The sequence below is a fragment of the Lolium rigidum genome, chromosome 1 (assembly GCF_022539505.1).
Source record: "Lolium rigidum isolate FL_2022 chromosome 1, APGP_CSIRO_Lrig_0.1, whole genome shotgun sequence".
Lineage (NCBI taxonomy): Eukaryota > Viridiplantae > Streptophyta > Magnoliopsida > Poales > Poaceae > Lolium > Lolium rigidum.
In genome coordinates this window covers 163,375,711-163,387,940 of record NC_061508.1, presented here as the reverse complement: position 1 = coordinate 163,387,940, position 12,230 = coordinate 163,375,711, and the positions used below count along the sequence as shown (strand labels likewise).

The 12,230-nt window shown below is 48.6% G+C and overlaps 1 non-coding gene across 1 annotated transcript; it reads left to right on the top strand.

The window, feature by feature from the left end:
* The first annotated feature begins 11,446 nt into the window (after positions 1-11,446).
* LOC124685512 lies at positions 11,447-11,585 on the top strand. Its single transcript, XR_006997498.1, has one exon. It is a non-coding gene; the product is annotated as a small nucleolar RNA Z247 (small nucleolar RNA).
* Positions 11,586-12,230: the final 645 nt, after the last annotated feature.

Sequence of the window (12,230 nt, the reverse complement as noted above, 5' to 3'; positions counted from 1 at the left end):
GAACATGAAGCGGGCGTAAGTTTCAACGAACTAAGTACATGTGTCCATAGATGTAAAATTTCAGAAAGTTTAGTACAATAGGCAACTGAGTAGTTTGTCCGATAAATATAAGAAACATTCAGTACAACTACGTATGTGTAATATAGGAGATATATCAACAATTTAGGGAAGTATAATAGCATTAAAAGTTGCAACTTCAAAGTAACAGAATCATCAAACCACGAAAAATAAACATTGTTTTCCGCACACATAATACTTGAAGCCTGTATTAAACAGGTCATCCCTAAACGAAGAGAGAGCATTCTACTTTTTATTTATTATCATTTTGAAATCTTGAGCTAATCTAGCTCATCCATCATAGTCGATCTCTTTACATCCTGGGTCATGTAACCAAATAGATCCTTCACAGAGGAACGATTAGATCCACCATTATTAAGCTTTTGATGTCTTGGATGGAGGTTCTTCAGTGACATCGATCTGACCCTCATATATGTCCCTTCTGTATAAGACCAATTTTTTCACGTGCTCCCGGATTGATGTCTCAGCACGGACGTGTTGCCTAACACCTAAAACATAACAAAAGAAATATTTAGACACTATAGAAAACATATTAGTAAAAACTTGGTGTGTTTGTAATCCTTGCCTTCGAGAACATTAAACTGAGAGCATTTTGCGCATGGCGCAAATGTGACAGTGGTGACACTGGTGTTATCAAGAGACTCTGAAAAAATAATCAACAAAGTCAATATATCTGGATTTAATATTTAAATTTGAGTACATAAGTAATTAGCTTACTTGATTGATGAACAACCTCCATGTTGGAGGCCACAACAACTGCATTGTTCTTTCACGAGATAACGGCTCGATCGCCGAGTAGATAAGCAGACTCACCAAAAAAACGTAGGAAGATTGTGTTGTGTCTGCTATCAACTATAGCGATCTCCCTCATGCCGCTAGGGGCACAAAAATCAGCCTCAGCTGGACCGACATACGTCACGACGCCGGAAACATCTAAGAATATTTTACAATTAGTAATCCTAAATAGTAAAGATTTGTGGAAGACATGAAACTTGACAGCCAATCAATATATGTAATCATGTATAAATTTTATATCAAAAAAGAATACCAATGATAGTTCCGTTTGGGAGATCGAACACTTCGGACATATTGTTCCAGTACATATGGTTAATTAGGAAACACATGTACCTTATCGTGGTGTGGCAGAAAATTAAAGACGTTGTTTGAAAAAAAATGTGAACCACCAGGGGGGGCATGAGGACCATTGCTATATAGATGCAATGATTTGTAACGGCTTGAAAAGACAATATTCCCACTAAGTAAATCATGATTTTATTTATAAAAAGATATATACAATACTAACAACATAGATGAAAACAAAATACTGATTAGCAAACCTACATAATTCCATCTACCAATTCGGACTACTTATTAATACTTTGTTGTTCAAAACCAAGTGATAGCAAACCCGGCAGTCGAGTGTGCCGTCCAGCAGGGTTGACGAAGAGGCGGCTTGGCGGCGTCGGAAACCTAGACACCGGCCAAGTGGTCCATGAGTTAAGGAAAAAGAACTTGTGCGTTGGCTCTGGCTGCATATGGAGGGGATTATATAGTCAGCATGGTAAATTAAATCACTATGATTGAGTCAACGTGAGGATCACTCTAATTGATATGGAGCAATAAGGAATGGGATGATTTCTAGAAGGAAACAAATACACAATTATTAAAGGTGATTGATATCTCACCCAACAGAAAATGCAACTAAAAATGGAAGGGTGGGATATCATCCATTTTAATCACAACAGAAAATCAATCGGAATATGCTCAATTAATATTAGATCCATATAATCATGGAAGGGCACTCTAATTGATATGGAGCAAAAAACGTAATGGGATGATCCCTAGAAGGAAACGAATACACAGTCATTAAATGTGATTCATAGCGCACCCGACAAAAAATGCTACTAAAGGAAGGGCGGAATATCATCCATTTTCATTTCAAAAGAAAATCAATCGAAATATGTTCAATTAATATTAGATCAATATAATCGCCCTTCCATGATTAATTGATCTCATTCCTTTTATCGCAATAGTTGGTGTGCAGAAAATGAATAAAGCATCCCCGCTTTATATTAAGTGGTGTATATGACAAATTTTGATTAGAAATAGATGAAGACAGTCAAGAGCACAGGTGTGATGACAGTCGTATATTGTATTGTTTTATTTGGAGTTACTGGGATGATTTATTCATTGTATTATCAAGAACACTGGTGGATGTACACACTTCTTGTGTGAAATAAAATTTGCTAGTTCAGAATATGCACGTAATTGTACTATCAAGAGCACAAGGTGTGATGCCAAATTTGCTAGTTTAGATTATGCACGTACAAACGATGTACACACTTCTTCTGTGAATAAAAGAGAAAGATGACTTACCATGAAAGAAACCGCCCAAGCCAACTGAAACGTGTACGGATGAAGGTTATAATTCTCAATTGAAACTTGTTGGCATACCGATCCCTTCTCACCATCTATCATTGATGAGAGATGTGGATCCATTTTGCAGATCTTGTCCGGATTTCACATGAGAACTGAAATTCAAATTACTGTGTAGCCAATCACTATGATCTCAGTCAAGCATTCTTAAGTTGCTGCATTGCGTGGTAGTATCCCTGCTACCTGAAGTAGAAAATGTGATGATAAGATGAAATGGAGCTCACATGAAACAGTTACGCTATGTATATTTTACAAAACTTTCTGAATAGAGGTTTATGTACCATTTGCAAGTGACATGGTTACGTTGCTCAATGGGGTAAATTCCATCGGAGATACTTCTGCATGATTAAGAGCAGTACGAGTTGCAACATTCTTTCGATGGCGAGCTAACCGCTGCCTCTGTATATACTTAGCGTACCAACTTTTACCACTTTGATTTTTTTGACCTTGATGTGTGTTTGATAGACCAGTACCCGAGTCACAGCCATCGTATTGCAAGGTAGATGTTGACCATTGATCAAGAGAAGCATTACTGCAGCCCAGATTAGCTTCAAGACCTGTGAACATCAAACATTGTTTGAAGATTTTGAAGATTACGTGAAAAAATGCAAAAAATGACATGACAGATTATATTACCAGGTATATGGTTTAGTGAACCGTCTGCATAGAATTGTGATGGTTCTGGTTCCGGGCATTGAGGTGCATAGGTATGCTGAACAAGTGGAGCCATGTCTAAAAAATTCATTGGAGATGACAATTCAGTATTTGCATTAAAAAAATATACCACATATACGCGCGAGTAAAGAACACATGACCTGGTGTTTTGTATTGCAGCTGGCTGACTCTGGATTGTGGAGGATTTGGTGTATGACATAATGTGTTATCGTTAATGTTTGCATCCATTGAAGGAACTTGTTTTTTAAGTTCTCTGTGCTTGGCGTCGGTGTTTCGCAATTTCATCTTTATTTTTTTGCATAATACTCTCGGTTCCTCTGCCTTTTGGCCTCTTTCGGATCTGCATTCATGGCACAATTTACTATATGTCCAAATAATAATACGCGAGTTGAAAGCATCATCCTTTTTAATCACCTAGATTATGGCCGTTGGTATGTCTTGAAAAGGGGCGCGCTTGGACGCTGACATGTGCAGTTTTGGCTTACACTTTTCATAAATGTAATTGATATTATAGAATACCTCTTCCATGTAAAGTTAGAAGACCCATAAAATATTATACATGTTATAACTGAGCAATATTGGTTGCAATGTTTCCCTGGAAATAATTGCTGAATATGATGCTGAACAGAAAATCACTAAATTTGTTTTCATAGCTGGTGTATGAAGCATGCTTTGATTGCTGAAATTCACTGAACTCTTTGATCGCTGAAATTCAGTGAACATGTGAGATCATCGAAGACCGTGAAGAACAATGCATCAAACAGACAAACTAACTGCATATTGTGAGAGTGCTAACATTATGTAACTGTAGGCATGAAACTAACTGCAAATTAGAGCATCCGCAACGCAAATTTTAGGTACTCACTTCAGGTAACTTCCCAGTGCAGGGATGGTCGCACGCCTCGAATAGCAGTAGGATGTCGATCTGGTGACGGGCGGCGGCGTCCTTGCGACGTGGAAGTCGGCGGTGCGGTGCTGTCAAAACAAAAAACAGTATGAGAGAAGTAACATAGTAGTTGAATTGCTTTCAACTTGACATGATATACTTGATTGGATACAATAACACAATTACAGTGAAGCTCTAGTAGGGAATGGCAAATTTCAGATATGAATAATGTGAGCTCACCAAGTATATTTCCAGTCAATAGTACTTAGGAACGCCCACGTACTCACCCTGTGTTCTAAACAGAATTCGATAGAATTGAAACCAAGACTTCTGCAGTTGGCGAAATATGTTGTGAAAATTTTCTGTACGACTACCATTAAATATTTCCGTTAGTTGGCTATAAATGTCATGTATTCCGTGTCTGCACCTGGGTCTGGATGTTTTTGTGAGTTGAATTATTTTACACTTGGGCAGTTATTATATTTGTAGGATATCTGAATTATGACTCACGCTTCGGTGCAGTGGACTTTCTAGTACATACTCCATACTTGTTTCAGAACTTCAGGCAATCAATAAGGCAATAACCATGAGCTTTTGCAAACTCCCATGAACTCAACCAGTACTCATTTCGTCAGATTCTCGCGTAGCAAGACAGTAATAAACCAAATGAGTTGTACTACAAGCTATTCCATATGCAATTCAGAAAGCAATATTAGATCGGTTCATAACATGCAATTCAGGTACCTTCAAATTTGATGCAGAACCGCAGCCTCGAGGAGCAGTTGGAGTTGGCAGGTGGTGGCGGCGTCCTTGCGAAGGGCTGAGAGGGTCCGCGCTGGTAGCGCTGGCGAGGGGTCGCGCTGGAGGCGGCGCTCGGCGCTGTAGGTGAGGGACGATGGCCTGAGCGACGGTTCGGTGGCGTTTTTTGAGGTGGCGACGGTGCGGCACTGGAGGTGAGGGGCGGAGGGGAGAGCGGGCGACGTTCGACGGGCGACGGGCAACGTGGGATTGTGCGGCGGCGGCCGCGGTTGTGAGGGGCGCACCCGCGCGTGTGAGGGCCGTAGGCTGGCTGGCGGCGCTGTAGGTGAGGGACGACGTCGGTGTCGATCTGGTGACGGGCGGCGAGGTCCTGGCGATGTGGAAGTCGGCGTTGCGGCGCTGGAGGAGAGGGGCGGAGGCAGACAGAGCTGGGGAGAGCGGGCGACAGGCGGAGGCTGGCTGACGGCGATGTAGGTGATGGATGACGTCGGTCAGAGCGACGGTCGGCGGTGTTGTTTGAGGGATGAGGGATTATGGATTGGTTACGGCAGGGTGATTAGCAGGGAGTTGTCAGCCTAGGCTGTTTTAGCGTTAATTATGGCGAAGATTTGGAGCGCTAGATGCAAATCTGATGGGTGTGTTTCCTTGGATCTGCCCCCTCTGTGCTTTTTTATATTGGTATAGATGAGGCGCAGTGAGGCGTAAATCAGGCTCAGGCAGTCAAACACGCCCTAAATTTCTGCCGTTATTTTTCACTGCAATCCGAGGCCTTAATAGTGCTCTTCCTCTACTCGAAGATGTCTCACGACGTGATAATTCGACCTGGAGACCATGACAAAATTGATGCCTGAAGATCTACTGAGATCAAAGCTCATGCAAAAAAGATCACTGCAATGACACGCTATGTTAATCGTGTGATTACAGAGATGTCACTACGTCATGTTTTGAATGCCATAGTAACAGAAGTGGATCTGTTTATATACCTTGGCCAGGTGCATGCACAGTCTGGCTATCCATGTACGAGCATCAGAATTAAGCGGTGCATACGGAATGGAAAGGAAGAAGGGCTGACCATGCAACCGTCTAATTGCGGCCGCGCCGTCTGAATATTCGGCTGCACTCTAGCTTAGCGACCTGATGCATAGTTATCGGGATGCAAACGTGGCTTAAATTTACGTCATGGATGTGTTTTGGCGGATGTTGCACACGGTCGCCCCGCGTGACCGCTCGCCTCTCCCACGGGCCCGCATGATAGTGGGCACGAGGCCTGTTTCGAGCGCATCGCTTCGGCGGTCTTTACTTATGTGTCTGCGCCGCAGCCTTCGCCATCACCGGAGTCGACTCGTCTTCTGCACGTGCACTACGCCTGGTGGGCGGCGGCTAGACTTCTGCGCCGCCATCAATGGCATCGTGTCCAGCATGCTCGGTCTTTAAAAGGAGATTGACATCGTCCCTGCCATCGCCCACACCTCCGCTCTCACCCTCACCACCGCGCGCCGCCACATCACCATGGGGAAGAAGAAGCGCGACTCCAAGGCATCCGACAGTGGCATAGGGTGCCTCTCGCCACCGAGATGGTGCGTCTCATGCACGAGAACTGGATGTCGGCCAACTGGGGAGACGTGCACCTGTCGGGCGGTGGCTGGCGGCTCAGCAGCCGCCAGGTTCCTGTGCCAACGCGCAATCCGGAGCGAACAATGGACATCTGGGGCAGGCGAGCGTACCTACCGGCGGACATCCTCGCTGACCCCACCTACGCCGTAGACTCCGATCGATGGCTCAATTAGCGCGGTATCGAGACGGATCCGAGGAGGAAGGCGGGGTTCCTCAGCGACAGGGACTACCCATTCGGCCCGCCGCCACAGCCTGCACGCCATGAGACGCCTCGTCGAGGACGGCATGCGTCCCCTCCCTCACCTCCCTAGCACGATGATGCGCTCGCGGACTATAACGGGGAGGCAAGGATGACATCGACAACTTTATCGGCAGCGCCTTCCACAAGTGGTTGACGGCCATGGAGGAGGGCCGGGAGTTCTAGCTGCTACAGGCGATGACCGACGAAATGAGAGAGAGGTTCGGCATCCTCGTGTCGCAGCTGCCGTAGGCGCCTCCACCACTGGCCCGGTATGCCACCGACATCGTGCCGCGAGTCCTCACGGAGGATGAAGTTCTTGAACGGGAGCTATAGAACTCAGTCCCGCACCGCTGCCTCCGCCGTTCAATCTGTGGGGTGCGCCGGCCGCTCCACCTCCACCTCCACCACCGGCATCAATGGTGTACGCTCCGCCGTTGGCCGTGGGAAATCCTAGAATTCGTCGTGATCAACGACGAGCGCGAGGAGTAGGCTAGGGCACCAGGCGCTACATGGGCCTTGAAAAAAAATATTTTCCTTTATTATTTTCCTATATAACTTATGTTTCCCTTGAATGCAATATAAAAAAACATATTTTCTTACAGTCAAATTCGACCATTTGGGCCGACGCAAACGAACGTACATGTCAATTCGAGCGTTCGTTTTGCATCGGCCCGAGGTGGCCTTACAGATAGTTTGTGTCCATTATTGTATGTGGGTATCGAAAGTGAGGTCGAACGGTGCCCGGTAAACAGATCTCTTCCCATGGGCATGTTCGTTTTCGTAGCAAACCTAGTCCAAATTTGAGGCACGTGTGCGTTGGTGCGGACATGACACGTGTGTGTCGCACGAGTACTTGTCCGCTCTAAGCCCGCCAGCCAGCCACACTACTCCTTCCCCACTCTCTTCCAGCCCCCCATCCCCACCCCCTTGCCGCGCCCGTGACCTAGCTCCATCCATGGAGACCACAGTGCCCCTCGCCTTGCGCGAGACCATACTGGATGACATGCTCGTCACTGCGACCACATATCCAATGGATGTGGCCATACTGGTTGCTACAGCCGCCCCCTCCGCCATTCATGGCCGTTGCCACCCAAAACTGGATGTTGTTCTCGGTTTGTTAAGCCAAAGAGTGAGCCCACGCCAGAGGAAGGGTGGCGGAGTCGAGGAAGCGAGCTGGCCGCATGGACAACATGAAGGCCAAGCTTGTCGCTGCCCCGAATTTCGAAGAAAGGGCCGAAGCATTAGCATAGCCCAAATTCAAACCCACGCTAACGCTGAGGCCATGGGTACCCAACCGGCGCTTGCCAATTGTCAAGCGCTGGCCAACGCCCTGGCTACAAGTTGCGGCTTGTCCACGTACAAGCCCCTGCGCTCGTTAGGCCACGCATCGACGACATCTCGCTTGTCTACGGACAAGTCGCCAGAGATCAGCGACTTTTTCCCACCCGCGCCGGCCAATCCTAAAATTCGGTAAAAGAGGATGCCTTGAAGAATAACATCACCATAAAACAGAAGAATCCCGCCCTTGAAGAGATTTGAGTCTGCCCCACGCCAACGGCCTGACACAAACTGACCGGGCTGTCCGCCGAGACGCAAACGCAAACCAAATTTGGTATGCGAATGCATTTGGACACTGTGCGTGACCTCTCCCTCTGCCTCGGGCACGCCTAGAAGCGACCTCATCCTCTCCGTCTTCTGCACGATGCGGAAGCACTGATGGGGTGGGGGGAGGCTGTTAAACGAGTTGTATCTAGAAGGTTGTTTCATGTATAGTTACCTTGGCTTGTACGTCAAGATGATTGTAGAGATAAACACCAAATCAGTTGTATAAGAGCATCTCCAGCAGACGCGCTATATCGCGGCGCGCTAAAACCAAGAATCCGCGCGCGGTAAACAGATATCGCGCGCTGTGACGTTTTTTCCTCCGCCGGACGCGCCATTTTGCAGCGCGCGTTGGCGCGGTAAAATAGCACCTCCGCCGGACGCGCCATTTTGCAGCGCGCGGACGCGGCGCAAACAGCAAACACACACAAATATGCATCCAAGAAGATCAAACAATATATAAAAATTCATAAATATATTGTACCATCCAAATACAATACATTGTTCACAACAATACTTCACACCAAATACAACACATACAACAATACAACACATACAACAATACAACATGGTTTTGAGACAATACAACACATAATTTTCAAACAAATACAACAAATATGGAACTATTGTTGTCCATTCCAATTCCACCATTCTTCCATGAGATCTTTTTGAAGATCATCATGTGTGTCGTTGCACCGAATGGCATGGTATGAGGCAATGAATTGGGCAATCCTATGTGCGGACCTCGTCACTTGCACGGGAACCCCCATCAAGTCGTAGTGGGTATGATCCACATCTTTTCCGCGATCATCCTCTATAATCATGTTGTGCATGATTACACACGCGGTCATGATATACCAAAGGCATTCTTGATCCCAAAATCTAGCCGGTCCTCTAACTATGGCAAATTGGGCTTGCAAAATCCCAAATGCTCTCTCTACATCTTTCCTAGCCGCCGCTTGTGCATTGTGGAATTGAGTTTGCTTTTTACCTCTTGGTTGAATAATTGGCTTCACAAATGTTTGCCACCTTGGGTATATGCCGTCGGCGAGGAAGTAGCCATAGTTGTACTTGCGGCCATTTGCTTCAAACTCCACCAATGGACCTTCCCGCATTGCAAGTCTTGTCATTAGTGGTGACCGTTGAAGAACATTGATGTCATTGCAAGATCCGGGCATTCCAAAGAAAGCATGCCATATCCAAGTCTCTTGGTCGGCCACCGCTTCAAGTACTATGGTGGCATCCTTCTTGTAGCCTTTGAATTGTCCATGCCATGCCGCTGGACAATTCTTCCAACTCCAATGCATACAATCAATGGAACCAAGCATACCGGGAAATCCCCGGTTGGCGTTGATCTCCAAAAGCCTTGCCGTGTCTTGAGCATTGGGGGCTCTCAAGTATGTGGAGCCAAAGACATTGACAATTGCAACGACAAAGCGCTTCACACACAAGATAGAAGTGCTCTCTCCCATGGCCAAATGATCATCAATAAGATCTGCCGGTATACCATATGCCAACATACGCAAGGCGGCGGTCACCTTTTGATATGTGCTATGGCCAAGTTCTCCGGCGGCATTCCTCCTTTGCTCAAAGAAGCGATCATATTTGGTGACCTCCGCTGCAATGTGCTTGAACAAGTTGAGACTCATCCGGAAACGCCGCCGAAAATAGCTTTCGGGGAATATCGGATTCTCATTGAAATACGACCGCATCAATTTCTCATGCCCTTCAATCCTTTCTCTCCACAACTTCTGTCTACCAAACACCGATCCACCAAATTTTGGCCTCTTAACGGCGCGGTATGCTAATAGTATCGATATGTTCTCCTCTTCTTCTTGGTCGAACTCGTCATCCGATGAATCATATGAGGAACTCTACAAACATATGTATCATATTAATTCACTATAAACTATTGTAGCTACTTGACGAGTAGAGGCCGGCCGGCGGAGGTTCATACCTTGCGAGCAAATGGGCGAGCACCATGGGCGCGCCAAGTTGCAAGCAAGCTGCTCGAGGACGACGAGGACGACATGTCGACGCCCTGCGTGGAGGAGAACGCGACGGCGGCGCGAAGGGGGCGGCGGAGAAGGACCGCCGGCTGCAACTCGTCGCCGACGGCCGCGCGAGCGACACGAGCGCGGCGGAGCGTCCGCCGCTGCCGGGAGGAGGTGCGGGCGACGCGGATCTACGACGCGGCGGCGCGCGAGAAGCGGGGGCGGCGGCGGAGTCGGCCGGCGGCGGCTGGATTTCGCGCCGGCGGTAGGTGGGGAAATGAGGGCGCGGGCGCGGGGAGGAAATTTCCAGCCGTTGGCTTTTTCGCGCTTGGACGAGCGATGCCGCGCGCGCAGCCAACGCGCCGGATATGCCGCTCCGGATTGTGCAAAAAGCCGCGCGCCCTAAAAAATTTACAGCGCCGCGCCGTTTACCGCGCCTGCTGGAGCGCCTGATTCTGTCCCGCGCGCGCTATATCGGACGTTTTTATGCCGCGCGGCCTATATAGCGCGTCTGTTGGAGATGCTCTAAGATTTGGTTGTTAGTTGTTGTAATGCGTATGCCCTTGTGGTTATATAAAGTTAACACACGGCGACCCTAGAGGTACGACCGATCCAATCTCTCTCTGTATTTTGATATGGTATCAGAGCCCCTTTCTTCCACCATGTCGAGCTCTTCATCCTCTGTCCCTAGCTCTGCTCCGCAAGCCGGCGTCGTGACGGAGAAGCTTTGCGGGGACAACTTCCCGCTCTGGAGGGCGCAGGTGATGCCGCCCCTGCGGGAGTGCCAGCTGGTCAGCTTCCTGGACGGCAAGGTGCTGCAGCCGGCCGAAACTCGTGAGATCGAGTCCACCAACGAAAAAGGTGAGAAAGAGATGCAGACTATCCCTAACCCTGCGTATGCTGCTTGGGTTGCCCAGGATCAGCAGGTTCTTGGGTTTCTGCTGTCCTCCCTGTCGAGGGGGGGTGCTCACACAGGTCTCCGCCCTAGAGACCACGGCTGATGTGTTGGCGGCGCTGACGGCGATGTACTCGTCGCAATCCCGTGCTCAAGTCATGCAGATCCGTATGCAGCTTGCGAGCACACAGAAGCGCGAGATGCGTGTCGCTGAATACGTGGCACGGATGAGAGGCCTCGGCGACGCCATGAGCTCCGCCGGGAAGAAGATGGAAGACGATGATCTGGCCGCATACATCTTGGCCGGGCTGGACGCGGAGTGGAATCCGCTCGTGACGGCCATGATCACCAGGACCGACACGGTCTCCCTCTCCGAGTTGTACGCGCATCTGCTGAACTTCGAGACCCGCCTCGACATCCAGAACGGCGGGCCTCCTGGAGCTGCTGTAGGCTCCTTCAACTATGGCGGCGGTCCTCCCGGGGGCGGCGATGGCGGTGGTGGCATCTCCACTGTTAACCTGGCTTCCCGGGGCGGAGGCCGCAATGGCTATCGCGGCGGCCGCGGAGGCGGCCGTGGACGCGGTGATGGCGGACGTGGCGGCGGGGGCGGCAACTACAACAACTCTGCACGCCCCAATAGCCAGCAGCCGTTCGACGCCAACAGCAACCCTCGCCCACAATGCCAACTCTGCGGCAAGTATGGGCACGCGGCGCTGAAGTGCTGGAAGCGCTTTAACAAGGACTACAACGGCGAGGAGAAGCCTGCCGGGTCACCTGCGCATGCGTACGGCGTCGACACCAACTGGTACCTAGACACCGGTGCTTCTGATCATGTCACCGGCGAGCTGGAGAAGCTCACTGTCCGTGACAGGTACCATGGCCATGAGCAGATCCACACTGCCAGTGGAGCAGGTATGGAGATCAGTCACATTGGTCATGCTATTATTCCTACCCCTTGTGATAAACAACTCCAACTAAAAAATGTCCTTCGTTCTCCTCATGCAACTAAAAGTCTTGTTTCTGCCCATAAGCTAGCATGTATAACAGCAC